Below are 27,506 nucleotides of genomic sequence, written 5' to 3'. Positions count from 1 at the left end.
GCAGATGTGAGGCCTCTCTTTCTCTCCCTCTGTCTATAAATCTACCTCTCAAATAATTAAAAAAGGAAGATCATAGGATTACTAAAAAGCAATGAGAAGCAAATTCATGAATTAAAGAAATGCATATATGACATGAAGACCTACCCAGTGAGATTAAAACTTCCCTAATTTGGAGAAAGGAATATCCAAGTACATGAGACACATAGAATTCCTAATAGACATAACCAGAAATGATCTTCATGATATACTAGTCAGACTTGCAGTAGTAAAACAAAAGATTCTAAAACGTGCAGAAGAGAAACACCAGGAGCTGGCTCTGTGGCATGGCAGGTGAAGCTGGCACTTCATCCATATGGGTGCCGATTTGAGACCCAGCTGCTCCACTTCCAATCCAGTTCTGATAAGGTCTGGGAAAGCAGTAGAAGATGGCTCAAGCCCTTGGGCCCCTGTATTCACATGAGAGACCAAGAAGCTCCTGGCTTCGGATTGTGGCAACCATCTGGGAGTGGAACAGCAGATGGAAGACCTCTCTGCCTCTCCTGCTCTGTGTAACTCTTACTTAAAATAAATCTTTTTTAAAAACGGGGAGGAGAGAGAGAGAGAGAGACAAAAACCAGATTACTTTCAGAGGATCTCCAGTTAAACTCACAGCTGACTTAGTATCAGAAACTCTACAGGCTAGGAGAGAATGGAGAGACATAATCCAAGTCATAAGAGAAAAAAAAGCTATCAACCAAGAATACTATACCCTACAAAGCTCTCATTTATGAATGAAGGCGAAATAAAGTCCTTCCACAACAAAAGGTATTGAAAGATTGTCACCACTCACCCAGCTTTACAAATGATGTTTAAAGACGTTCTACACACAGAAATACAGAAAGATAGTCATCAATATGGAAAAAGGCAGAAAACTCTCATAGCAAAAGTACAAAGGAAACTCAAAGGGAACATTGGAATATTTATGGACAAATGGCCAGGCCAAATCATTACTTATCAATTGTAACCTTGAATGTAAATAGTTTCAACTCTCCAGTTAAAAGATGTAAACTGGCAGAAGCACATCTCACCACAAAGATACAGGCAGACTGAAAGTAAAAGGATGGAAAAAAAAGATATCCCATGATAATGGAAAGCAAAAATAAGCAGGTATAGCCCTACTAATATCAGAAAAATAGACTTTAACACAAAATCTGTTGAGAGAGACAAAGAAGGGCATTATGCAATAAGTAAGGGATCAATTCAATAGGAAGATGTGACTATAAAAAATGTATATAAATCCAGGGTGCCTGACTACTTAAATGCTAATGGGTTTGAAAGCAGACATAGATTCCAATACAAGAGTTATCTGGGACTCTAACACCCCACTTTCACCAATGGACAGATCAACTAAACATAAAAAAAAATCAAAGAAACAAGAGCTAATCTACACTGTGGACCAAATGGGCCCAATATCTACAGAATCTTTCATCCCACAGTTGCAAAAATTCACATTCTTCTCATCAGCACATAGAAATTTCTTTAGGATAGATCATATTCTAGGCCATAAAGCAAGTTTCCGCATATTCAAAAACATTGAAGTCATACCATGCATCTTTCCTGGTTACAATGGAATAAAGCCAGAAATTAACAACTCAAGAATTCTAGAATATATGCAAACATATGAAGACCAAAAAACATGCTACTGAATGAACTAACAGTCAATGATAGAAGAAATCAAAAGGGACATCTAAAAATTAAGATGACCATAGAACATATCAAAACTTACGAGATACAGCAAAAGCAGTGTTAAGAGGGAAATTTATAGTAATTGGTACCTACATCAAGAAATTGGAAAGATACCAAATAAATGAGCTATCAATGCATCTCGAAGACCAGAAAAATAAACACAAAATTAGAAGGAAGCATAATTGAATGAGAATAAGTAAAATTGAAATAAAATACAAATGATCAGTGAAATAAGTTTTTTGAAAAAAAATTTAAAAACTGATATACCATTGGCCAAAAAGATAAAACCCAAATAAGTATACTCAGATAAAAAAGGAAATGTAGCAACATATCACAGAAAAAAATCAAAGTTAATACAAAAAGCTATATAACATTTTTGAGAAATTAAATAGATTCCTGGACACATATAATCCACCAGGGTTGAGACATGAAGACACACAAAACCTACATAAACTAGTAACAAAGAGATTGAATCAGTAATAAAGATCCTCCCAAAAAACAATAACCCAGGACTGAATGGCTTCACTGCCGAGTTCTGCCAGATGTTTAAAGAACAAATTTCAATTCTTCTCAAGCTATTCAGAACCATTTAAAGGGAGGGAATCCTACAAGTGTCCTATGAAGCCAGCATCACCTTAATCCCAAAACCAGAAAAAGATACAGCAAAGAAACTAAACTATAAAGCAATATGTCTGATGAAATAGGTGTAAAAACCCTCAACATACTAGCTACTTAAATCCAACACAGCAGAAAAATCATTCACCTGAACCAAGTGAGATTTCTCTCCAGTATGCAGGTACAGTTCAATATTTGTAAATTAATGTGATACATCACATAAACTGAATAACAAAAACCATGATTATCTCAATAGATGAAAAGACAGCATTTGATAAAGTACATCCTTTCATGATGAAAACCTTAAGCAAACTGGGTATAGAAGGAACATTTCCCAACACAATCAAGGCAATTTATGACAAACCCACAGCCAGCATCCTATTGAATAGGAAAAAGCTGGAAGCATTCCCAGTAAGATCTGGAACCCAACAAGGATGCCCAATCTTACCATGGCTATTCAATATTAGTCCTGGAAGTTTTAGCTACAGCCATTGGGCAAGAAAAAGAAATGAAAGGGATACAAATTGGAAAGGAGGAAATCAAACTATCATTTGCAGGTAACATGATACTACAGAAAAAGTATCCATAGGATTCCACTGATAGACTATTGGAACTCAAAAATGAGTTTGATAAAGTGGCAGAATATAAAATTCACACACAAAAATCCATAGCCTTTGAATCCACAGACAATGTCATGGCTGAGAGAGTTTCTAAGATCAATCCCATTCACAGTAGCTATAAAAAATTAAATACCTTAGAATAAATTTAACCAAGAATGTCAAAGACCTCTACAATGAAAATTACAAGATATTAAATAGAAGACACAAAGAAATGGAAAAGTCTTCCATGTTTATGGATTAGAAGAATCAATATCATCAAAATGTCCAGGGGCCAGCATTGTGGCATGTGGGCAAAGCTGCCACCTGCAGTGCCAGCATCCCATATATTTGCTGGTTTGCAGTACTAGCTTCTCCACTTCCAATCTAGCTCTTTGCTATGGCCTGGGAAAGCAGAAGAAGACAGCCCAAGTCATTGGGCCCCTGTACCTATGTGGGAGACCCAGAAGCAGTTCCTGGCTCCTGGCTTTGGATGGTTGCAACCATCTGGGGAGCGGCCCAGCAGATGAAAGACCTACCTACCCACCTCTCTCTCCATCTCTCTCCCTCAAAACCACATATATACAGCCAACCAATCTGTGACAAAGGAGCTAAGAATCTCTAGAGCCAGGACCATCTCTTCAACAAGTGGTACTGGCACTGAGAAAACTGGATCTCCATGTGCAGAAGTATGAAACAAGACCCTACCTTACACAAAATACAAAACAAACCACAATGGATCAAGGATCCAAATCTATGACCCAATACTGTCAAATTACTAGAGCAGAACATTTGGAGAAACTCTGCAAGACATTGGCATAGGCAAAGACTTGGAAAGGCCCCAGAAGCACAATCAGTAAAAGCCCAAATAGACAAATGTGATTACATCAAACTGTGAAGCTTCTGCACCGCAAAGTAAACACTCAGCAAAGTGAAGAGGCAATAGACAAAATGGGAGAAAATTTTGCAAACTACGCAGTTGATAAAGAGTTAATATCCACAATCTATAAAGAGCTCAAGAAACTCAAAATAATCAACCCATTTAAGAAATGCGAAAAGGACTTGAACAGGCATTTTTCAAATGATGAAATTCAAATGGCTAACAGACAAAAATGCTCAGGATCACTAGCCATCAGCGAAATGCAAATCAAAACCACAATGCAGTTTTACCTCACCCCAATTAGAATGGTTCTCAAACAGAAGTCAAACAATAAATGCTGGTAAGAATGTGGGGGAAAAGGTACCCTAATCCACTGTTGCTGGGAATGTAAACCAGTATAGCCATTGTGGAAGACTTAAGGAGATTCTCAGAAATCTGAGAAAAACACACCCACACACACACACCCTACCATATGACCCAGCAACCTACTCCTGGGAATTTACCTAAATGAAATGAAGTCAGCATATAAAAGACTTATATGTGCCCCCATGTTTATTGTGACTCATTTCACAATAGCTAAGATATGGAATCAACCTGGATGTCCATCAACTGATGACTGGACAAAGAAATTGTGAAATTGTGGTATTTGTATATTATTGAATACTGAGCCATAAAAAAGAATGAAATCTTTATTTTACAACAAAATGGATGTAATTGGAAACCATTGTACTTGATGAAATAAGCCTGTCTCAAAAAGACAAATACCTTGTTTTCCCTAACCTTTGGTAACTAGTAGCGTACCAAAAAAATGTAATGTGTATGAGTAAAACTGACATTTTAAGAATTGATAATTACTGACAACCATTGTTTCTATTGTTGAGAAACACTTTTCATAATTTGAAGTTTTTACTTAGTTTAGGTTTAATCTTAGGAGTATAAAGTAAACTGAAAATAGGTCATTGTAAGAATTAAGAGGGAATATGGGGGGAAGGAGGTGGAAGGGTGGGATTGGGTGGCAAGGAAGGTAGGATGGCAAGTATCACTGTGTTCCTAAATCTGTATATGTGAAATACATGAAATTTGTTTGCCTTAAGTAAAAAACAAATAGAAAATACAAGGGCTTTTCTCCAAATAGCAGACAAAGTTATAAAGATCTTCTTAAAAAATAATCAGATCATGTGTTATATATACACAAACTCAAAAAAGGAAAGTCTAGCATCCCTACCAATGGCTTTTCCTGCACCCTCAGGAACAATTTGCAGAGTTCCTCCCATGGCTTAAAGTGATGTAGCGCAAGCCCTGGCCTCTTCCCACAACTCTCACCTGCTTCTGACTTTCAACTTCAGAATACAGGGATTTAGGTATGGAAGCAATAGTTGGGAAGCCACTCGAGTCCTGGTCAACATGAAATTCCATGGGGTAGAACTGTCAGATCACAGGTCAGAAAGTAGGCACAATTTAATATCACTTTCATTTCAGTTTGTGTTTGCTTCCTAGAGCTGCTGTAACAAAGGAACACAAATTATAACTTAATAGATATTTACAGTCTCACAGCTCTGCATACCAGCATTCAGAAATCAAGGAGTCATTGGCGCCCTGGTCCCTCTGACTTTTCTTTGCCTCCTCCCAGCTCTCGGTAGTTACAGGAAATCCCTAGCATTTCAACCCCTGGCTATGTCATCATATGGCCTTCTCCCCCAAGTCTCTTATAAGAAAGCCAAGCATATCTGACTGAGGTCCCATGGATAATCTACTACAAGCAGACTTCACCTTACCAGATTGCATTTACAATGACTTTATTCCCAAGTAAGGTCACATTCTGGGTGCTGGGTGCTAAAACTTCGATAGACAGTAATCTTTCATGTCCATGGGTTTGACATTTGTACATTTCCCCAATGAGAGGGAAAATATTTGAGAAAATATTGCATCTATACTGCATCCATACAGACTTTTTGTTGTCATTATTCCTTGAACAATATGCTTTAGCAGTTATTTACGTAGAATTTATATTCCAATAGGTATAGGTAATCTATAGATGATTTAAAGTGTACAGGAGAATGTACACTGGTTATGTGCAAGTATTAAACCCTTTGAAGATTTATTTGAAAGTCAGGGTTATAGCGGGGGTGGGGGAGAGACAGACAGAGGGAGAGACATGGAAGGCAGATCTTCCTTCAGCTGGTTCACTCCTCAAGTGGCTCCAATAGCAGGGACTAGACCAGGACATAGCCTGGAGCCCAGAATTTCACCCAGGTCTCCCAAGTGGGTAGCAGGAACCCAAGCACTTGGGCCACTTTCTACTGCTTTCCCAGACATTATCAGGGAGCTGGATCAAAATGGAACAGCCAGAACTGGAACCCAGGCTCTGAAACAGGATGCCAGAATTGTAGGTGGTAGCTTACCTCACTGCACCAGAACACCAACCCCTAAACCATTTTCATAAGATTTACTTGAAAGACAGAGTGACAAAGAGGAGGCAGGGATGGCAAGTATAAAGGAGAGATAGAGATCTTCCATTTGCTGGTTCACTCCCTCAAATGGCCATAACAGCCAGGGCTGGACCAGGCTAAAGCCAGAAGCCATGACCTCTATCCTGGCCTCCTACATAGGTGGCAGGGTCCCAACTTACCATTGTCCACTACTTCCTCAGGCACATCATCAGGAAGCTGGACTGAAAGTACAACATACAAGCCCCAAACCAGCCCTCCAGTATGGGCTGCCAGCATTACAGGTAGAGGCTTAATCCACTGTAGCACATGCCAGCCCCTACAGCATGCATTTATTTATTTATTTATTTTTTGACAGGCAGAGTGGACAGTGAGAGAGAGAGACAGAGAGAAAGGTCTTCCTTTGACATTAGTTCGCCCTCCAATGGCTGCCACGGCTGGCACGCTGCGGCCAGCGCACCGCGCTGATCCAATGGCAGGAGCCAGGTGCTTCTCCTGGTCTCCCATGGGGTGCAGGGCCAAGGACTTGGGCCATCCTCCACTGCACTCCCTGGCCACAGCAGAGAGCTGGCCTGGAAGAGGGGCAACCAGGACAGAATCCGGCGCCCTGATCAGGCCTAGAACCAGGTGTGCTGGCACCGCAAGGTGGAGGATTAGCCTATTGAGCCACGGCACCAGCTCCCTACAGCATTTTATACAGAGGATGTGAGCATCTGAATTTTCATAAACAAGAGGATCCTGTAACTGATCACCTATAGATACTAAATGACTATTTTATTGGACAACACAATCCCACCTACATTAATATGTGTGAAATATATTGGGTCATGAGGCAAAATAGATATCTATATTATCTGTTTGATAAACATGATCTTAACTGAGTCTACCTCTAGTGACTCTGGCCTTCTTGTTTTTCCCAGGAAACAAGCTTGCTGCCAAAACAAGTTCTCGATGCCTGCTACTCCTTCAACTTACAAAACACGATAACCATAGGTTCTCTCTCCCTCCACTGATCCAGAACTCTGCTTAAGTGTCATCTCCCCAGAGATTATCCTGTCCATCTTATCAAGATGATACCTTCTCTTCATCATTTTATTGGGCTGTGTTTTTATTCAGAACCTATACAATTCCCTGGTATTACATTATAAACATTTACTTATCTCCCATCAAGAAGTGAGCATCAGCATGGGCAATAATAGTTTCCCTAGACTCTTGAATAGTAGACATTCAAATCCATGTTGTTGAATGGAAGAATCTATACAGACAGAAATCATCAAAAACAAACCAAATGAGACCAAGTAAAGGCTATATTCTGAGCTTGAGATAGAAAAGTAGCCAGCCACCACCACGACTCAAAGCAAACAGAGTTGGAAAGCTTTATAGTAGAAAAAGGAAAGACCTCGGGTGTGCCCTCATTTGAGGCTGTTGGCCTAGGAAAGCTGTAGGTAGGCTTTCAGTGGGTATGCCTGTGTGCTTGATTATGGGCGCATGTTAGCTTTCCTGTGGTTAGTCCTAAATTGGATACTGGGATCAAAATTGTGGAAGCCATCAATTATCATGCCCTGGCTGTCGGGCTGATCGTGACAGTGGTTATTGGTTGGCTTCCTGGACCAGTTGCTAGAAAGTGTCTGATTTCCTAAAAGTCTGGCATAAAAAGCAGGCTGGTTTCCTGGGTTGGAGAGTGTAAATACTGGGTTGATTTCCTGGGCTGGCTGCTATAGACTGTGGGCCATGGTCCTATTTTTATATAAGGTCTGATCATTTTCCTGTGTATACTCAGATCCTCACTATAAAGACATACTGATAAATGCATAGCAAAGAACTCAAAGATACCTTCAACTGAGTGGGCTTCATCTGGGCGGGGGGTGGTGAGATGAAGAGGCACTCTTATTTTATAGGCACATTATTTTTACAATAAGCTTATACTACTTTCAATCTCAAAAAATTAAGCAGTACGATCAAAGTCAATTGCAAGTCAAACCACCTCATCTGATATTTCCAAAATATGCTTGAAGAAACCAGTTGCTTAGTCATGGAGGTTCTTTTTATCTCTTTTTCATTTTCTGTTTTACCACAAGCAAAATAAAGATTGCAAAAATGTTTTGAAATCTTGGAAATTTCAGTTTATGTATTCTGAGTGAACTTCTAGTGATCTCATTTTCAACTTACAAATTAACTTTTGTACTTGGCATTTATTCAACGTTTTGATTGACTAGTTCATTTCAGACATTTCTCTTCCTAAAAAGTGAGGGAAATTTCATAATCAAAAGAATGAATCATATTCCAATTGAATTAAAGTTTGGCTTGAAAACTTTGCTTTACTAGGGACATATCCCCATCTTGTGGAGATTTAAGATATTTATGACAATGTTCATGTTGCATTTTTACAACCACAAACACAATGTGAGCTAAATTCCAGTAGCCAAAATAATCCAGTTCCCCAAGCAATGTGGGTTTGGGGAAGTTTTACATCCATTTATTCTAGTTCTTAGCAAGAGAAATGATAAGGGGCCGGCACTGCGGCTCACTAGGCTAATCCTCCACCTTGCGGCGCCGGCACACGGGGTTCTAATTCCGGTCAGGGCACCAGATTCTGTCCCGGCTGCCCCTCTTCCAGGCCAGCTCTCTGCTGTGGCCAGGGAGTGCAGTGGAGGATGGCCCAAGTGCTTGGGTCTTGCACCCCATGGGAGACCAGGAGAAGCACCTGGCTCCTGCCATTGGATCAGCGCGGTGCGCCGGCCACAGCATGCCAGCCGTGGCAGCCATTGGAGGGTGAACCAACGGCAAAGGAAGACCTTTCTCTCCGTCTCTCTCTCTCTCACTGTCCACTCTGCCTGTCAAAAAAAAAAAAGAAAGAAAGAAAGAAATGATAAGGATCATTTCATAACGTCTTCTAAATATCACGCTTGCATTCAGTGCTACTGTCAAAGAGCAGCACTGTACCTCATACATAACCTTTTATAGCTTTAATATGTGGTATCACTATTATCAACACCTGTATGTCAGGTATGGGAACATAAGGACCAAGTTTCTGTGTCCCTAATGCCCAGCTGACTCACACATAGGAGATGTTCAATGTTTTGGAAGAATCAGAAGCCACAAGGTACAACATAGAACAGAAATAAATTTTCTTAATTCATTCATAAGTTATATACAATAGCCAAGGGTATGCTACTTTTTATAAAGTCTAAGCTCTCAAATTAGAAAGGAAGTATAAAAGTAACAATTTTTAAGCCAGAAACATTATATTTAGAGAAGTATTCCAGTTAAGTTTGCCACAGCTCAGAGGGATGAGAAATCACCCCCTACTAGGGTGACTAATAAAGGTCTCATATTTTAGGTTCACTTGAGAATACACTGTAAAACCATTCCCAAAAGAGTTAGTGTACCTATAACGAAGCCCTCCCTACCAGATACAGTTACTCTGCTTGTTAAAATTACTGTCTTCCCATAAATGTACCCGACATACGACTAAGAAAGCTTTGCCCAAGACATACCTTGGCTTCCCAGCTTTAGAATTAGAGTTAACTTCTGTAATAAAGTATGTCTCCAAAGTCCTCACATTGGTGTGAAATCCAAATTCTTCATAATATAGAGAAGTACTCAGTACATTGTATAACCAGAAGTGTGGTTCCTGTCCCTGGTGCTGAACCAAAATAACTAGGACAAAGTTTTGGGGAAAGGACAAGAAGTTTATCAATAGCTAAGGAAGTAACAGACGTTCGAGTTTCAAGAACTACCATCTAGCTAAATGAGGGTGCTTTGGTGCTTTTAAGGGGGCTACAAGGAAGGGTTCAGAAACAAAGGATAGAGACAACTGCACATTAGCCACCAGCCAGGCAATGTGGGGCTGGTTAAAGTCACAGTGGTCATTTGGTCCATTTACATCAGCTTGTATCCAGGTTCATGACCAGTTTTATAATGGCCAGTTGGGTTTCAGTTCTTTCTTCCCTAGTCCTTGAATTCCCTGCCTGGACAAAGAAGTCTCCTAAACAAAGCCCATCATAACAATACTGATCATCTAAGTGTTATTTATTGGAGAAGCAAAGGTGCTCATGAGTCCAGTGATTAAAGTTTGATAAGGCTAGCTGTATACTCCCTCAGTTTAGAGAGTTAATTTCAGTGGGGGAAGTAGGATTGTGAAAGGGTAGATCACAACCCTGACAAACACTACTCATTCCCAGACAGAAATCCAGTGTTTGCAGAGTTTAGAAGGAAACAGGAAAGAAAAACCTTGAAAGGAATTTGTGGTTGAGATCACAAGAACTATTTTAGTTTCTAAAATGACTGAAAAATTAAGTAATCAGGGCCAGCACTGTGGGGTAGTGGTGGGTAAAGCCGCTGCCTGCAGTGCTGGCATCCCATGTGGGCACTGGGTCATGTCCTGGCTGTTCCACTTCTGATCCAGCTCTCTGCTACGGCCTGAGAAAGCAGTAGAGGGCCACTGTACCCATGTGGGAGACCCAGGCTCCTGGATCCAGAATGGTGTAGCCATCTGCGGAGTGAACTGGCAGATGGAAGATCTCTCTCTCGCTAACTTTGCCTTTCAAATAAATTTTTAAAAAATTAAGAAATCACCCAAAATATCATTAGATCAGCATCCCAGTAGAAAAAAATATACAAGATTCAATGGGAAACCTGTTGAAGTGAAATGGACACTATGAGAATCAGTGACTTGATCAGCCCTTGTCCTGACTGTTGATGTACAACGTAACACTTTATCCCTTTTAGTATTTTTTTTCTTCTAGTACTATTGGTTGAACTCTGTAATTAACACAATTATTCTTATGTGTTTAAATTTTAACTTAAAAGTGATCCCTGTTAAATATAAGAGTGGGAATAAGAGGGAGGAGATGTACAATTTGGGACATGCTCAATCGGACTTCCCCAAAAGGTGGAGTTAGAAATGTGCCAGGGGATTCCAATTCAATCCCTTCAAGGTGGCATGTACCAATGCCATCTCACTAGTCCAAGTGATCAATTTCAGTTCACAATTGATCACACTGATAGGATTAAGAGTCAAAGGGATCACACAAGACTAGTGTCTGCTAATACTAGCTGATAGAATCAAAAAGGCAGAGAACGATCCATCATGGGAAGCGGGATACACAGCAGACTCATAGAATGGCAGATGTCCTAAACAGCACTCTGGCCTCAGAATCAGCCCTTAACGCATTTGGATCTGGCTGAAGAGCCCATGAGAGTATTTTAGGCATGGAAAGCCAAGACACTTGGGGGAGCGGGGTGGGGGGGACAAAGAGGACCTAAATGAAAGATCTCTGCGAGTGAGATCCCAGTGGAAAGAACGGGGCCAAAGAAGGAGGTACCTTTCTCTGAAGGGAGGAGAGAACTTCGATCTTATTTAGACAGGGTCATAGTCAAAGTGGAAGTCGGCGAACTCAAAAGGCTTCCATAGCCTTGGCAACTCATGACTAGAGCCTAGGGAGATTACTGACGCCATAAACAAGAATGTCAAATTGTTAAGTCAACAATAGGAGTCACTGTGTACTTACTTCTCATATGGGATCTGTCCTTAATGTGTTGTTATAGCATTACTTCACATTGGACTAGTACTGAAACAATATTTTACACTTTGTGTTTCTGTGTGGGTGCAAATTGATGAAATATTTACTTACTATATACTAAACTGATCTTCTGTATATAAAGATAATTGAAAATGAATCTTGATGTGAATGGAATGGGAGAGGGAGCGGGAGATGGGAGGGGTGCGAGTGGGAGGGAAATTATGGGGGGGAAGCCATTGTAATCTATAAACTGTACTTTGGAAATGTATATTTACTAAATAATAAAAGAAAAAAGATACAACCCAGAATTAGAGAAATAAAATCATTGCATATTTACATCTGACTAATAGAAACTCCTCATTCAACATAGTTACTCGCTGTAACCTCAGCCATTGCTCCAAGAAATGACTTTGCCTTAACTTCTGAGAGTCTTCAAAAGCAGTTTTCCTGCATACAAATCACTGTTCCTCTCTTTGAGACTTCAGGACATGCACCCATCCTGTGACTTCCCAGCCAAAAATAGATGACCTATGTCTCCTAGCAAATGAATGCTCAGGCAATTTGCAAATGACTTCCTGTTAATTTTTGCAGCAACTTTAGAAGTTTCCTAATTATTTGGTTAAATTAATTCTAAGGCAAGCTGTGTCCTCATTCAGAGTATGATTCAATTAGATGTTCTCATACTAGGCCCAATGAGAAATGTAGTTTACAGGTAAACTAACTTTCAGCTAGATAGATATTCCTCTAAGGAACCAAAGTTACATCAAGGTTAGGCCTCAGCAAGGACACACTATTATGACTACTTGACTGACTGGTTTGGTGAAGTAAACAATCAGCTTAATATATGTAGTCTATCTTTAAAGAATTATTTGAAAGAGTAATAGGCAAAGAGAGAGATCTGCCAACCACTAGTTCACGCCCCCAAATGACCACAACAGCCAGATATGGGCCAATCTGAAGGTAGGATCCCAGAATACCATCCATGTCTTATCACATGGGCGGCAAGGCCCAAGCATTTGGGTCCCCATCTGCTGCCTTCCCAGAAATATTAGCAGGGAGCTGGTTTGGGAACAGCAGCAGGAAGCTAACCATCATTCCCACATGGGTGGCCAGCTGCAAGCAGCTTAGCCCACTATGCCACAATGCTAATTGCATGTACCATATGTATTAGTTGTCATGATAGATTGAGTGGATAGCAAGTTGTTTCCACATCATGTGAACCAAGTTGAAGTCCATGTCTTCACTTGAAGTTGGAGATAACAAATTCTTGAGTCTGATCTAAAACCTATTTCTCCCTTCTCAAAGCCATTTCTGTTCTGAACTGACCAGAAAATCAACTTTTCAGATGCATGTAATGAGAGGTAAGCAAATTACAGACTACAGGCCAAATCCTAACCAGTTCATATTATTGTAAATAAAGTTTTCAGAACATGGTTACATACATTTATTTTGGATTTTTGTTTTGTTTTGTCCATGGCTGCTTTTGCACTTTGACAGCAGAGTTGAGTAGTTGGACACTCTGACCCTCAAAGCCTGAAGTAGATACTCCATGGTCTTTACAGAAAACATTGGCTCCCCTGGGAGGTCCACATCCTCCATAGCCAATGGCAGAGAAACTGTTACTTCTGAAAATCTCCTGTTCTACCCTTCACTTCAATTCCACAATATCTGACCATCTGTCATGATCAAGAGAAGCCTCAATTGAAAGTGATGAAAGTAGTAGTTGCCATGGCTTTATAATTGCTGTAGAATCGTCCATGAGTTTACTGTTTTAATTATCTAACTAGCTGGAATTTCAGGAAAGCCACCTATGTTCTGAGCTTCACTTCCCAAATAGTTTGCATTAGACAGCATCAAATTCTTTCCTGCTTTGATATTTCATGATCTGACAGAATGTTTTTATTTGAATAAAATATATTTTTAACTACTGATGGCTAGAGATTTCTTTGATAGCCCACTATTTTTATATAGGTGGAACAGTTAATCAAACCCAAAATATGAAGTATTCCAAAATCTTACAATGTTGAACTCTAACATGACACCAGAAGTGGAAAATTCCACACCTGACTTTACTGAGACAACAGTCAAAATACAAGAACCTCAAAAATAGTACGTAAGATGAACTTCAGATATGCACCTAAGATATAGATGAAAGGTAAGTGGATTTCATTTTAGACTTGGGCCTCACCCCCAAAGTATATTCCAAATCCAAAGAAAATCAAGATCAGAAACACTTCTGGTCAAGATTTCAGACACTACCTAAAGTAGACATTGCCTACTTGTGCAGTCTCCTCTTACCCAACTTCCTAAGACAGTTCTGCTTGGGGTCAGCCCTTCCTTCCCTTGGCTGTACCCTTCAAGAGAAACTAACCCATCAGCACTGCAGGGACCACACCAGAATTTCTGGGGCAGTTGTGGCAGTACTACACCCCTTGTCAGTGTAGGGTGTGGCACAAATCCCAGTCAATGAGGCAGGAGGAAGTTAGCTATGCAAGGGGAAGGATGTAAACATGGAGGAAAAGTTTCTTTGATGTGACGAAACAGTCTGTTTTCCTAGCAACTGTTATGACTTGCACAGCTAGAATTCCCACTCCCATCTTCCAAGCCTGATAAAGACCACAGACAGGCAGAGAAGCAGACGTCACTCAAAAGGGCAATATCTGAAGCAGACTCTACCTCTGCATATGTTTTCTTAATGTTTAGGCCAGCTTTGTTCATTACTGCTAACTACTGACAAAATCCAGCTAATAACCCGCTAGAATATGGAACTGAGCTTCACATACCTTTGGCAGAGTCAATAACTGGAATTATCTTTAGAAATAATTTCCCCATAACTTAACAGAACATGTTCTTTTCCTACAATAAAACTTCTCTCCCATTACTGCACAATTGCTGCTATCTAGTGGAGACTAGGTGACTAACAAATATTTCAGACAGAAGCAATAGGCAAGCATGCTTTCCCCCACCCCTAAGCCTCAATTTTCCCAAGGAAAATTGATCATTCTACTAACAACTGGGTAGAACTGGGAGAGGCACTGACATTTCATGTGTATTTTACCATTTCACCAAAGCAGCTCAATTCATAGGACATAAAAAAAACTCAGTTGTTTTAGGATTAAGATTTATTTGAAAGTCAGAGTTATACAGATAAGGTGAGGCAGAGAGAGGTCTTCCATCCGCTGGATCACTCCCCAGTTGGCCACAACAACCAGAACTGCGCCCACCCAAAGCCAGGAGCCTGGAGCTTCTTCCAGATCTCCCAGGCGGGTGCAGGAACCCAGGGACTTGGGCTATCTTCACTGCTTTCCCAGGCCATAGCAGAGAGCTGGATAGGAAGTAGAGCAGCCAGAACTCAAACCAGCGCCCATATAGGATGCCAGCACAGCACACTACACCACAGCACTGGCCCCAACAACTGAATTTTTATCATTCTCTTCTCTAAATTATACTTATTCCCACGCACTGGATGAAAACAAAAATTGACTTCATGAGTTCTGTAGTTACCCTTAAGTAACAGAAAGTCCAATTATCACTGTACATCACAAAATGCAGTTTCAGTGTGGTATAGAGCCTCAGTATCTTGACATAATCAAAACATAGTCTTCATATAAAGTTGAAGCTTCTGGGCTCCTTTGTATTTGCAACAAATGGAGCAAGCAATGGAGTGTGATCCACTTCTTCTAGTTCAGCCAAGCCTTCTATTCACTACCTCTCAACTCACTGATCTCCCCCTCTCAACCCCTTCCCTTCCCTCTTCCCCCTTCTCCCTCCCACACACACACACCTTACTAAAGCCAGCTTCCAACTCCTTCAGAGTTAAAGGGGAAGAAAGAGATCAGGAAAGTCCCTATCTGATTTTGTCATGAGCTGTCATCAACACTACACAAGGCAGCTAGAAGGACTCACCAGATCTCCAATTGTTATAATTGAGAGCCATTTGGCACAGCAGGAAAGACACTACTTGGGAGCCTGGAAGCTACTTCTGATTCCAACTTTCTGCTAACACACACCTTGAGAGGCAGATGTTGGTTTAAATATGTAGATCCCAGCCACCCACATTAGAGTGCTAGATTGAGTTCCAGTCCTGATCTTCAGCCTGGCTCAGGCCTAGATAATTATAGTCATTCGGGGATGGAACCAGCAGATGGAATATTCTCTATTAATATTTTAAAATTTGAAATGCATATTTTTAAAAATTAAGTTGATGGAATTTGAGAAAACAAGTGGGTTTCCCTTGAACTTGTTTTCTCATTGAGATCACATCATGATTATGATTCCCCAGAAGTCACCCCATATTTAATCCCTATCCTGTTGTTGTACCCTCTACGTGAGGGGAGTTGTAAGGAGTCATGATTCCACTACCTCATCTCCATTGGATACTATATAAAAGAAAAAACAATTTGGGGGTAGCTTGTAGAGAAATTAAAACTGTTGAACGTAAAATGCTACAGCCACTTTAGAAACCAATAGAAAGGTTCCTTGAAAACTTAAGCATGGATGATCCAGAAATTCTATTACTGGTTAGGCATCCAAAAGAAGTAAAAGCAGAGACTCATTCCTAGCAGAATTACTGACACTAGCCAAAAGGTGGAAGAAAACAAAATGCTTATGAGTGGAGGAATAAATATGTGTACAATTGAACATTATTCAGTCTTTAAAAGGAAGAAAACTATGGTACAACATGGGTTCACCTTGAGAACACTGTGCTAAGTGAAATAAGCCAGTCACAAAATGTTAAGTATTATTTGATTCTATTTAAGTATCCAGAATTGAAATATTCATAGCAATAAACAAAAAGGCAGCTGCTGGGGAAGAGAAGAATGCTAAGTGGTTTAATGGGTAAAGAATTCCAATTGGGGAAGATAAAACAGTTCTGGAGATGGGTAGTGATGATAGCTGTACAAAAATGCAAATGTACTTTTAGCCAGAGTATTATACACTTTAAAATGATGAATTTTAATGCAGTGTGTATTTTGCTACAATTAAAATTTTTTAAATGCACAGTCATGATTCCTTCTGCTATCATCTTTGAAAATTTCTATTGTACTCTCAGCTAAAAATTCTATATTGACATCCTATCATAGTAACAAGGGTTTAAGTTGTGCTCATTTTTATTTCAATATTTGCACGTACACAGTAAAATGGCATAATCTTAACAGTTACTCATTGGATTCATTCACAGACCTTATAACACAATTACATGGTAATTATTTTATGGCAATACTATTAAGTACTTAGAGTATCAATTATTTCCAATAATTAAATTTATATATCACAATTTTTAACTCAGTTTTTGGAAATCTAAGAAAAAATATTGTTTAAGTTTTATTAAAAATTTCAATAATGGAAGGAAAACCTGAGAATCTTTGGTAAGGATATAGATATAAACTTTGATACAATACAGCATTGGGGCAAAAACATTGTTAAATTACAAAATTTATCAAGCAGAAGTTACAAAATGCTCAGATTTGGTTGTGACAATCTTATAGTCCAAAATTGCATCCAAAAATTTAAATAGTCTGGTAATTGAAATAGAAGTCACAGCTGTCTAAGTTAGACATCTTTATATACACAGTTTACAAAACCATAATATGTGTTACTACATTGATGTCTATTAAATTCATTCTAAAATGTGATTTTTCCTTTTCTGCTACTTTATTAGATTTTAAGAATATTTGAGGGGCTGGTTCTGTGAGGTAGTAGGTTAAGCCTCTGCCTGAAGCACCAGCACTACATTTGAGCACTAGTTGTCCTGGCTGCTTCTCTTCCAATCCCAACTCCCTGCTAATGCACCTGGGAAAGCAGTGGAAAATGGCCCAAGGCCTTGGGCCCCTGCACCCACGTGGAAAACCTGGGAGAAGCTCCAGGTTCCTGGCTTTGGATTGGCCCAGCTCCAGCTGTTGTAGCCATTTGGGGAGTGAACCAGCAGATGAAGAGCTCTGTAACTCTGCCTCTCAAATAAATACATCTTAAAAAAAAAAAAAAAATGAGACTTCAGAAACTACATTTACAGCTACTTTGGAAGTTTATATTTATTAAATAAAAGTTAAAAAAACAAAGTACAACTTTTGGATTATAGCAGCTTTTCCCCACATAACCACCCTCCCACCCGCAACCATCCCATCTCCCACTCCCTCTCCCATCCCATTCTTCATCAAGATTCATTTTCAATTATCTTTATTTAGTATATACTAAATTGATCTTCTGTTTATAAAGATTAACTGTGTTAGGCCGGTGCCGCGGCTCACTAGGCTAATCCTCCGCCTAGCGGCGCCGGCACACCGGGTTCTAGTCCCGGTCGGGGTGCCGGATTCTGTCCCGGTTGCCCCTCTTCCAGGCCAGCCCTCTGCTGTGGCCAGGGAGTGCAGTGGAGGATGGCCCAGGTGCTTGGGCCCTGCACCCCATGGGAGACCAGGAAAAGCACCTGGCTCCTGGCTCCTGCCATCGGATCAGCGCAGTGCGCCGGCCGCAGCGCGCTGGCCGCGGCGGCCATTGGAGGGTGAACCAACGGCAAAGGAAGACCTTTCTCTCTGTCTCTCTCTCACTGTCCACTCTGCCTGTCAAAAAATAAAAATAAAAAAAAATAAAAAAAAAGATTAACTGTGTTTCTGCGTGGGTGCAAACTAAGTGTAAAGTACTGCTTGAGTACTAGTTATACCGTTAATTCACATAGTACAACACATTAAGAACAGAGACCCTACATGGGGGAGTAAATACACAGTGACTCCTGTTGTTGACTTAACAATTTGACACTCTTGTTTATGACATCAGTAATCAGCTTAGGCCCTTGTCATGAGCTGCCAAGGCTATGGAAGCCTCTTGAGTTCCCAAACTCTGATCATACTTAGACAAGGCCATGGTCAAATGGAAGTTCCCTCCTCCCTTCAGAGAAAGGTACCTCCTTCTTTGATGACCTGTTCTTTCCACTGGGATCTCACTCACAGAGATCTTTCATTTAGGTTTTGGGTGTTTGTTTTGTTTTGTTTTTTGCCACAGTGTCTTGGCTTTCCATGCCCAAAATACTCTCATGGGCTCTTCAGCCAGATCCGAATGCCTTAAGGGCTGATTCTGAGGCCAGAGTACTGTTTAGGGCATCTGCCATTCTATCATTCTGCTGTATATCCCACTTCCCCTATTGGATCATTCTCTCCTTTTTCATTCTATCAGTTAGTATTAGCAGGCACTAGTCTTGTTTATGTGATCCCTTTGACTCTTAATCCTATCATTATGATCAATTAGGAACTGAAACTGATCACTTTGACTAGTGAGATGACATTGGTACATGCCACCTTGATGGGATTGAATTGGAAACCGCAGCATGTTTCTAACTCTACCATTAGTCAGATTGAGCATGTGCCAAACTGTACATCTCCTCCCTCTTATTCCCACTCTTATTCCCACTTTTCAGTAAAATTAAACATCTAAGAATAATTGTGTGTTAGAGTTCAACCAATGGTATTAAGTAGAACAAAAAAAAATACTAAAAGGAATAAAGTATTAAGTTGTGCCTGGACAGTGAGGACAAGGGTTGATCAAGTCATTGTTTCTCATAGTGTCCATTTCACCTCAACTACATTTACAGCTACTTTGAATCACTTCCCTTGTTAATTACTTTGCTTATAGGGAGCCAATTTCATAGATACAATTCCAAGAACATAGTGATACATTTTTCCCTTTTCCCCCAATTTCAGAAATATTAAATGTGAAAAAGCCACGTCTTAGAATCAGCAAGATTTTGTACCTTAGATTTTCAGGTGAATCAAACAACACTGGCAACGTTACTGAACTTTGGTGGCCAGTTTACTTCTGAGCTTTTTACTCATAATTGTTCTAGCAGCATATAAGACATTTTTCCTTTAATGTATTTTCCAAGCTCCAACTCTCACCAGGCTGATTTAGAAAATTAACTTGTCTCTCTGGAGCCACTTCTGAATTAAAATTAATGTTCCAAGTCTCTTTGACCCACACCCAATCACTCCTATACACAAAAGAGGAGTTTTGTTGTGCTGTAGAAATATTTCCATTCCGGGACGGTGCTTAGAGGCAGCCACAATGGTCCAGCGTTTGACGTACCGCCAGAGGCTCTCCTACAATACAGCCTCCAACAAAACCAGACTGTCCCGAACTCCTGGTAACAGAATTGTTCACCTTTATACTAAGAAGGTTGGGAAGGCACCCAAATCTGCATGTGGTGTGTGCCCAGGCAGACTTCGTGGGGTTCGTGCTGTGAGACCTAAAGTCCTGATGAGATTGTCTAAAACCAAAAAACACGTCAGCAGGGCTTATGGTGGTTCCATGTGTGCTAAATGTGTCCGTGACAGGATCAAGCGTGCTTTCCTTATCGAGGAGCAGAAAATTGTTGTGAAAGTGTTGAAGGCACAAGCAGAGTCAGAAAGCTAAATAAAAACATGAAGCTTTCAAGTAATTAAAAATCAAAAAAAGAAATATTTTCACACTTAAAATTTAATAGCAGTACCACAACACTTCCAGTTATAGAAAAGTTACCATAAGAGAAAAAATTGTATGTTTATCTTGTAACAGTATTTGACTGATTTAAAAAATCACTGTCTTATTACTTTTACCCTTGCCCTAAAATATTATAGGAGGTGCCAATATGACACACAGAAATCCTTCAGAGGAAAGTAGTACATCATTCACATTGTGACAAGAAGATTTCCAGGTGTAATAGAAAAAACATAAATTTAGTAAGTGAAAGATTAAAACACAGTATATAGGTCCAGTTAATGTTGAACTCTGAGCTTTACTACTCAAACATATTAAAATTGTTGACCAAAGAGATCCAAGAGCAATGAGTTGATTAGAAGAGGCAAAAACACCAGTTTTTCATTATGCACAAAGCAGAAAAACACTAATCAATATACATTACTGAATGACATGTGGTCCGCAGTCCTATGCACAAGGATGGATATAAAGGGAAATCAAGAAGTCACAGTGCAGCTTAGTGGTTAAGAAAGCCAAGTTCATTTTCTCAAACTCCCTGGGTTCAAATTTCAACTCTGTCATTTATTAGCTCCAAAACCTTTAATGAGATTCTTAATCCCTCTGTTTATTCATCTGTAAAATGGAAATTAGATCACCTAATTAATAGAGGTTGAATAAATTCCAGGAAATAATGTAGCTAAAATACTAAGCACTTTGCCAAGCATATTGGAACTTTTCAATTAATGTTATTTTTTTAAGGTAACATTGGAAAAAAAGCTTTCCTTCAGTAGCAGAAATTTGGAAGGAAATTAAAAGTGATTTCTGTAGGTATTTTTGACTCTGATTTTACTTGTTCTTATGTTAAAGGATAATCTCAAGTAACAGGTAGCTGGTTCATCTACAGTAATGATTCTTAAATCTGAGTATTCATCAGAATCACCTGGAAATCATACTAAATATTGCTGGGTCCCAGCTGTGGAGTTTCTGATCTCGCAGATCTGGAGTATGCCCAAGGATCTGCATGCTTGTCACGTTCCTGCATGTCACGATCCGATACGTCTGTATCATGATCCCAATACTGATCTGGGAACCACACTTGGAGAATCACTGTTCTACAATGCTCTACCCTACCGTGCCCACCCACCTTCCTTGTCAGAGCTTTGCTCCTAAGAGTCCTTCTGGTCCAGTGCTACATACCTAAGAGTGCTTTTGGACTCGTGCTATACACCTCTTCAAAAGGCTGGCAGCAGGGGGCCAGCGTTGTGGCATAGTGGGTAGTGATACCGCTTGTGAAACCAGCACCCCATAGGGGCATTGATTCCAGTCCCAGCTGCTCTACTTCCAATACAGCTTCCTGTTAATGTGCCTGGGAAAGTAGCAGAAGATGGCCAAAGGGCTTGGGGCCCTGCACTCAGGTGGGAGACCCAGAAGAAGCCCCTGGCTTCAGACCAGCCCAGCTCAATCAATGCTATCATTTGAAGAGTGAACCAGCAGATAAAAGACCTGTCTTCCCCTAACTGCCTTTCAAATAAATAAACCCTTAAATAAATAAGACTGGTAGCAGGGAGGGTATTTTGGCTAAGTGGTTCAGATACATTTCAGTATCAAAGTGTCTGGATTTCACTCCCTGATAGAGTTCCCAACTCCAGCTTCCTGCCAGTGCAGGCCCTGGGAATCATGGGTGATGTCTCAAGTAACTGAGTTTCTTCCACCCAAGTGGGAGACCTGGATTGGGTCCCCAGCTTCCAGTTTAAGCCAGGCCCAACCCCCACTATTGAGGGCATTTAGGGGATAAGCCAGTGGCTAGGAGCTCTCTGTCCCTCTCAAAGAAAGGGAGCAGAAAGACAGATTGAGAGGTTGTTCTTCATTCTGTTCTGATAGCTGACTCTCAACCTATATACCCCACCAAAAGGCCAGTCATATTCAGGCTCCACCTTATCTGGAGACCAGGGAAGCCAGAAACTGGGGTCCATTAGGAAGTTGTCCCACCAAATCCTATGCCAGTTGAGGCAGGTTCCTTCAAGGATGTAGAGTCCACATGTGAATGAACAGTTAGAGGAAGAGCCCAATCCATCCTCTTTCTGCCTAGACCTCTGGTACCTTATTCTATATGCAGGGTCTGTAATATCCAGAGACCTGCATTAAGATCATCCAGTAGATTAATAGGATCTGATTTTCTAGCATTCCCATCTAAGTTGCTCCAGGGTATTTTCACTTACAAAGAGGTCACACTGGTACATTTCACACAGACAGAGACAGAGAGGCAGACAGACAGGCAGACAGAGAGGCAGAATCAATAAAACTATTAAATGATAGGTGGATACAACTCAGGCAAGGTGGCAGCCAGCAGAGAGGAGCTGAGGACCGCCAGCACCTGCACTAGAGCCCTGTGTACACCAACCAAACCCTACCTCCTTCCATGGAGACCACAGCTACCAGAGTTTCCCTGCTTAAGAACCAGTGGGGGGGGGGGGGGGGCAGCATTGCAGTGTAGCAGTTAAAGCCGCCACCTGTGATCCTGTCATCACACATGGCTACCACTTGGCATCCCCACTGCTCTACTACTGATTCAGCTCCCTGCTAATGTGCCTGGGAAAGCGGAAAATAGTTCAGTGTTTGAGCCCCTACCACCCACATGGGAGACCCACTTGAAGATCCTGGCTCCTGGCTTCAGCCTGGTCCAGCCCTGCCCATTGCAGCCATTTGGGAAGTGAAGATGGAGGTAGACAGAAGACCTCTGTCTCTCCCTCTCTAACTCTGCCTTTGCAATAAATAAAAGTGGCTTAAAAAAAAAGAAAAAGAGAACACAGAATGGGCTAAAAACAACCAGTACAACTGCCAGCTGCAACACATAATCACCTTTAGTTCATTATAATGTCGTTGTAATTAAGTTACCATGGGTAACACTCATTCCCATCATGCACCTGATGCCATGACACCCGAGAGTTCCTCAAACAAAGGAAATGGACAATACTCAAGTCTAAGTTCTGCACCAAACTCCAACTCCTTTGAATATTCAATTAAGCCTCACCCCAAACACCATTCCCTATGCTCCCAGACCAAATAAAAGGACAGATCAGAATCCTGTTAAGGGTGGCTCATTCCCTCCAAGTTTGCCCACATTCTTTCCCAAGTACTTTTACTTTGTATATAAGTAAATTTTGCTTCTCTGCTCACCTTTGTGTCTCATCCTTGAATTCCTCCTCACACCAGATACAAGAGCCTGAACCTAGTGGGGGCCACCCCTTAACAGTTAGAGCTATCATCTCCGTAACATTAGAAAGTGACTTTCCCTCTCCATAGGATAGCCACACCTCATGATCTGTGTATAGCCACCCCTTGGCCAAAGAGCCCATAACCCAAAACACATACCTGATTACTTTTCTACTACTGTCATTGTATTTTGACTTGGGCTTTAATAAACTTCTCAGTGGTTAAATCTGCATACCAGTCCATTTTTTCTTTCTTTTGACAGGCAGAGTGGACAGTGAGAGAGAGAGACAGAGAGAAAGGTCTTCCTTTGCCGTTGGTTCACCCTCCAATGGCCGCCACGGCCGGCGCACCATGCTGATCCGATGGCAGGAGCCAGGTGCTTCTCCTGGTCTCACATGGGGTGCAGGGCCCAAGCACTTGGGCCATCCTCCACTGCACTCCCTGGCCACAGCAGAGAGCTGGCCTGGAAGAGGGGCAACCAGGACAGAATCCGGGGCCCCGACTGGGACTAGAACCCGGTGTGCCGGCGCCGCAAGGCGGAAGATTAGCCTAATGAGCCGCGGCGCCGGCACCAGTCCACTTTTAACATTCTTCCAATTCCACTCTCATGTGAGCACAATAAAACTTATAAATGCAGAAAACATTTTAGTTGTCTCACACAAGGAGCATTCCTGTAGAAAACCTTACTGGAAATTCAACTCCATTTCTGTCAACATCCATGTTAGAAAACCTTCCCACCACCAATGTTCGGTAGACTGAGGAACCAGATTTTCACCCCCAAATCTAAAACTGAATTCAGTTGCAAGTTTCTGCCATATCTGACCTGAACTATCTAATCACCTCACACTGAGAGTCTCGTAGCCCAGCAGAATGCACATGACTCCGTAACTTGGATCATTTTGTTCAGATTAAACCCTTTTTCTTTTGACACTGAACTCTGTCTAGATTTGTCTTGAATGTACCCACTGTTGGACTTCATGTCTAGTGTATGGCTTGTAGTGCTCTTGTTGGTGGCCCTTTACCACATGCTGATCAACACTTAGATGCCTCTGTTCAATCAGAGCTCCAATAGCTACAAGCATAAGGGTGGGCTAGTGTAAAGCCTGAATTTAAAACAAATGCTACAAATTCACACATACAACCCGGGAATCAGTTCCATGAAATAGCAGATGAATTGTGCCTACCCTCAGGCTCCACCACTATTGAAAGTTTCTATAGTACTTTCAAAAGTTCATGCAAAAAAATTTAAATTCATGCACATTTTCTGAGTTTACATTTTCTAGGAATCTTAAGATCTCCCATGAACATGAGTTTTCAATTTTTTTTTACATCAAAATAAACCAATACCATTTTTCCATGACCCTTTTGAAGTATTTTCATATGGAGAAAGTCATTAACAAAATTGTATCAACAATTTTTATAATTTACACAAATGTTTAATCCAGGGACTGGCATTATGGTCCAATAGGTTATGCTGACACTTGGGTCTCTAGCATTCCATATTGGAGTGCCAGTTTAGGTCCCAACTATTCTGCTTACAATCCAGCTTGCTACTAATGTGCCGGAGAAGGTAGCTGTTGATGACCCAAGTGCTTGGGCCCCTGCCACCCATATATATGTAAGACCCAGATGGAGTTCCAGGCTGCCGGCCCACATCCCCAGCTGTTGTAGCTATTAGAGTAAGCCTGAAAACGGAAGAGTTCAGTCATTCTGCCTTTCAAATAAGTTTTATAAAAAATATTTAATCGGGATACAAATGTATGCACTCATGCGCATGCACACACACAAAAAAGCTTGCCCTTTTCTCCATGCCTTATGTTTCAGACTTGTGTCTCATAGCTTCCAGCCAACAGATACTGTTGAAAGTTGTTAAGTAGCATGCTTATGTTTGTGTGTTCATTTACATTAGAATAACCAGCATTAGAACAAAGCAATACATTCAAAGTGGTCCCTCCCAGGGAATTTTATTTCAGAAGTGAGAAGTGAGAATGGGTCAAATAAAGGCTTTTATTTTACATTATACACCTTCCTGTACTGTTGATATTTCTTATAGCCATCTTGTTTCTATGATTGTAAGAAACGGGTATAAAATGAATAACGTTTTCATTAAGAAATTACTAAATAATGTATATGCATGTAATGGAATGCCATACACTTAGTAAAAGGGAGAAATACAACATGTGGAGATATAGAAGATAACCTTGGAATTCCATTAGTTAAAAAACAAAGCTATGAATGAATATAGTCTGATTCAGCTAAAGTGAAAATTATACCCATTCATGCACACAGGCTTATATAAGCACAGAGATATCTCAGAAACGATCAAACTATCAAAATTTGGAGAAATGAGGAAGATTTTCACTTTTAATTTTCTATGCTTTTGCAGTTTTTGAACTTTAGTGAGAATACTTTGTCTTTGCAACTTAAAGGATAAGATTCTTCAGATAGCGGCAAGATGGCGGAATAGGAAGGGAGCACACTGATAGTCTGGGGAGAGATAGTTTAATAAAAGTGGAGATACTGCAGGTTCAAGGAAGAGTAGGGGAGGAAACAGCAGAAGAAACTCTTCCGGAACGCGTGACTCACAGCGGACCTGCGTGGAGAGCGTGGGAGCCCACAGTTCGGGACATCAGCGGCAGACTCAACACACCAGCGCTGGAACGCGAGGTGAGCCGAACCTCAATAGCCCGAGACACCGGCAGGCAAGCGGAGAGAGGAGACTAGAGGGAACGACCCCCGGGGGGGGAAGTTCACAAGGCTAACTGGAAGAGAGAGAGAGAGAGAAAAAAAAAAAAAAAAGGGTGACTAGTACGGACACGGGTTTCTCTCTCTCCGCTCACCTCTCAAGGGCGAGCAAGACAAAGAGCAGGCGCCATCTTGGACATACGTCATAAGCAGAGCGACCTCAGGTCTGCACCTGCCCTGAGCCTAGCAGAAAAACCTGACTCTGGGCGGGGCAAATTAACAGGAGATTAGGACCTAGTAAATTGGTGGTGCTACTGAACTGAGACTGTGAAAAAAGAGACGGTGGGGGAGAGAACTCACGGAATTCACGTGAGCACTCTCCAGAGACGCTACAATTCCGTAACTTTGGCAACCCAGTGGGAGGCTGAAGGAGAATTTGAGCCCACTCTGAGGGCCGAACAGCTTCTCTGTGGGGATCTTGGGAAAGAGCTTCTGATCTCTGGCTCCTGTGGGTATATCATTTGCCTGCTAACTACCTCCAACTTCGTTCAGCTGTGCGGAATTACTTCCCTTTTGAATCAAAAAAAAAAAAAAAAAAAAAAAAAAGAAAGAGAGAGAGAGAGATTTACCACGCCTAACCTGGGAGTGTCACCTTTGGCACACCAAACAGAGCTCTCAGGCCACACCCATCTCAAGCCCTAAGGCTCCATCAAAAACAGACAGTACACTTAATCTAGAGTCATAGTATAACAAGAAAAAGCACCACAGTGAAGAAACCAAATATCTCCAATATGCCAAATAACAAACGCAAAAACCGAGGTAATAAAAACAAGGAAGTCACCATGACGCCCCCAAATGAAAAAGACACCCCAATTCAAGACTATGAAGATGATGACATAGAAGAAATGCAAGAAGCAGATCTCAAAAAATTGATAAGAACATTAAGAAGTTCTCAAAAACAAATTCTGGAACTACACAAATCCTTAATGGACAAGATAGAAAATCTCTCTCGTGAAAATGAAATATTAAGGAGGAATCAAAATGAAACGAAACAACTAGTACAACAGGAAACTGGGATAGTGACTGAAGTGAAGAATTCAATAGATCAAATGAAAAACACAATAGAGAGCCTTACAAACAGAATGGGTGAAGCAGAAGAGAGAATATCGGACTTAGAAGACAGAGAACAGGAAAGGATACAGTCAGACCAAAGAAAAGAAGAGGAAATTAGAAATCTGAAACATATTGTCGGGAATCTTCAGGATACTATTAAAAAACCCAACATTCGGGTTCTAGGAGTTCCTGAAGGCATGGAGAGGGAGAAAGGATTAGAAGGCCTTTTTAGTGAGATATTAGCAGAAAATTTCCCAGGTTTGGA

At 40.9% G+C, this 27,506-nt stretch overlaps 1 long non-coding RNA gene and 1 pseudogene across 4 annotated transcripts in view; one reads left to right on the top strand and one right to left on the bottom strand.

Annotated features, from left to right (window-relative positions):
* The window catches only part of LOC149123711 (uncharacterized), a 129,417-nt gene that overhangs the window by 77,790 nt on the left and 24,121 nt on the right, over nt 1–27,506 (bottom strand). Inside the window, exon 2 of one of the 3 annotated variants that reach the window (XR_016214001.1) lies at nt 5,140–5,318. The exons of the other annotated variants lie outside the window; for them this stretch is intronic. This is a non-coding gene — a long non-coding RNA (uncharacterized LOC149123711). The remainder of the gene's footprint in view (nt 1–5,139; nt 5,319–27,506) is intronic. 3 annotated transcript variants of the gene reach the window in all.
* On the top strand, nt 19,813–20,195 carry LOC138844159 (large ribosomal subunit protein eL34 pseudogene; annotated as a pseudogene). Its single transcript, XR_016215115.1, has one exon. The product of XR_016215115.1 is annotated as a large ribosomal subunit protein eL34 pseudogene (transcript).

Source organism: Oryctolagus cuniculus, chromosome 10 (genome assembly GCF_051225735.1).
Source record: "Oryctolagus cuniculus isolate XC-2025 breed Fujian yellow rabbit chromosome 10, ASM5122573v1, whole genome shotgun sequence".
Lineage (NCBI taxonomy): Eukaryota > Metazoa > Chordata > Mammalia > Lagomorpha > Leporidae > Oryctolagus > Oryctolagus cuniculus.
Note: the sequence above shows the minus strand (reverse complement) of the source record. Positions and strands in the feature narration are given on the sequence as shown.